Source organism: Suricata suricatta, chromosome 14 (genome assembly GCF_006229205.1).
Source record: "Suricata suricatta isolate VVHF042 chromosome 14, meerkat_22Aug2017_6uvM2_HiC, whole genome shotgun sequence".
NCBI lineage: Eukaryota > Metazoa > Chordata > Mammalia > Carnivora > Herpestidae > Suricata > Suricata suricatta.
Window position 1 is genome coordinate 46,373,367 of NC_043713.1, and position 2,659 is coordinate 46,376,025.

At 47.9% G+C, this 2,659-nt stretch overlaps 1 protein-coding gene across 1 annotated transcript in view; it reads right to left on the bottom strand.

Annotated features, from left to right (window-relative positions):
• LOC115277423 (laminin subunit alpha-3-like) overlaps positions 1-2,659 on the bottom strand; it is a 225,862-nt gene that overhangs the window by 92,259 nt on the left and 130,944 nt on the right. The gene's annotated exons all lie outside the window — the stretch shown is intronic.

Here is a 2,659-nt window from a genome sequence, read left to right on the forward strand (position 1 = left end):
CCCGGCTCGTGCATGCGGTGCTGTGACAGGAACTCCTCTCTCGCCCCGCCCCCAGGTGTCTTCCGCGCCTCTTTTTGCCCCCACACACTTGGCTGCAGGGACCAAGTGATTGCTGACGGTCAGGTTGAGTTTCACATATCAGAGCCAGAGGTGGCTGTGACTGTGGAGGCTCCAGAAGGAAAGTCCTTAGTATTGGTACGTTCTGCTTGTCCCTTACCTTGCGCTTCATGTTCTTGCCTTGGGCAGCCATCCTGTGTGCCTGTTCGGCTCATGACAACAGTTCCTCCAAGGAACTGAAGTCATGTTTATAGAAAAATGTTTACATTTTATGGCTGCCTTTTACTCCCCACTCCCCCCCAAAAAAGCAAGCGACAATTAAAGTCACAGGAAATTGGAACAATAGGTAAGCAAATAGGAAAGAACTCTGGTGAACAAGCATCTCACAGTGCATTAGCCCCTTCCCCTCACTCCTCACCTGACTAGTCTCTTTCTGAAGCATGTAATTCTCCTTTGTTCTTGAAACTTTCTTTGTTGGGCTTCCATCGCTGTTTCTCTCATTTTGTTCTCACTTTCTCTAGTGTCCCTTCTGTGATTTCTTTTTCCCTTCATCCCCATATGGTGGTGTACCCTTGGGCTGCATGCTAAGCCCCCTTGCTCTGTCCTTTCTCTGTGGATACTATCATCTGCACCCATTGATTCCATTCTCTTGTCTGGGGGAATGACACCACATCTCTGAATTCATCTCTGATATTTTCTGAGCTCCAGGCCCAGTTTGGGACCATCTGCTGCATATGCATAGCCAGAACCTTAGGAGTCCCTCAGACTTAAGCCTGTTACTTGCACAACCCCAGGTATCCACTTCCCTGCTCCTTACTTTGGTTGATGGGATCATGGTCACTCAATGCTTGTAAAGCCTTCCAGAGAGCCAGGGAACATTGTCCAGGTCCTGCTGTGCGACCCTCTAGTTTCTTGCTCATGCTTCCTTCTCTCTCTAAGGATGCCAGCATCCTAGGGACAGGGACATGGCTTTATGCAATTTGTATCCCATGCCTAGAACACCCCCTGGCACATGGTGCTTGGCAAATGCTTATTGTTTGACTAACATGAGAGCAGTAAGTTCTCTGTAAGATGTAAGTTGGTAAATAGATTGCAAAGACATTTGAAATTTCCTATAGCATTTATTACTGGAATAGTCTGATTGGCATAGGTACAGAGAGCTGAGCAGTACATTGAAAGCCTGGAGTTGCAATTATTCATGATAAAGTGTCTGACGTGATGCAAACTTCTGGGCAAGTCACACTATGATTTTCCCCCATCGATCCTGCCATTTTGGTTTGTTACCTTTGAAAATACAAAACACAACCTTTGGGGATCCATGATTATCCCAGACATAGATCACATGGGGCCCTGACCCTCTAACAGGCCCCTGCTCATCCCTTAGATCTCCTGTCCCCATGTTGCACTAAGGCTGCTGCTTCTGAGCAGGCGCTCTGAGGGACCAGCCCCATTACACACTATTCCTGGGAACGTGAGTTGAGCCTTTAACGCTGACTTAAAGTAGTTCTTGTGATTCTTTCTTTTCGTAAATCCTGTTTCAGTTGGTCTTGGACTTAGCAATAAAGTACATTGATTGTAGTGAAGAGAAAATATAATGAATAGCCGTAGGTGCCCTCCTGTTGGGAGTTCAAAGACATGCTGACAGGTTTCCTTTAGGTCCGTGTTCTGCTGGTGCCTGCGGAGAATTACGACTACCAAATACTTCACAAAAAATCAGTGGACAAGTCATTTGAGTTTATCACCAATTGTGGAGGAAACAGTTTTTATATTGAGTAAGTATCACTTCATGGAGATTCAGAAGGCTCTCCCACATTCCTGCTGGGAGCAAGGCCCAGGGTGAGGCTGGCCCTTGGGTCTGTCTTCTTCCCCCCAGTGCCCAAAGGGGTGGCAGTGAGTCCTGGGTCTGGGGAGGGAGGTGCTTTTCCTCTGCATACACCATCCCACACCAGACCTGGTCCTGCACATCTGGGCAAGGCAAACGTCCTCAACTTCGATCTTACCAGAGGTTCACCCTCCAAGCTGGGATTCATGGGCTGCTTAGGAGTTTCTTGACCTCTTTGCTGCTTCCTGTCATCCAACTCGGATTCCTAAAAGACAACCACAAGGGGTACCTTCTACTGGGAAAGCATGTCAGCCCAGATTCTCCCCTTTTTGCATCTGATTGAGTGGGGAGTGTCACAGGGAGGTAGACCTACCTGGACCGTAACCCTGTGTCCCTGAATGCTAAGAGCCTAGGGCATCCCCGAGTTGCAGCTCCTGCTCTTCACTTCTGCACACCCTCCCTGCCCCCTTGGAGGCTTCCTGAGGGACCCAGGAGCTCCAGGGAATCCTGGTAGGCAAATGTCTCCTGTATAGAAAATATTAAGAGTAAAGGCCCTGAAGTTAACAGCTATGGGTTTGATTGCCTACTTGGTCACTCTGTAACTCTGTGGCCTTGGACATGTTACTGAACTTCTAGAAGCCTCAGTTGCCGTATCTGTGAAATGAGGCTTAGGCCTAACTGGTTGAAAGATTGTGAGGTTAAGTGAGACATAGGCTAAACTTCTAACACAACACTCAATAAACATAGGTACTTTGCCGTCTTCTCCCCTTCATTGTTGCT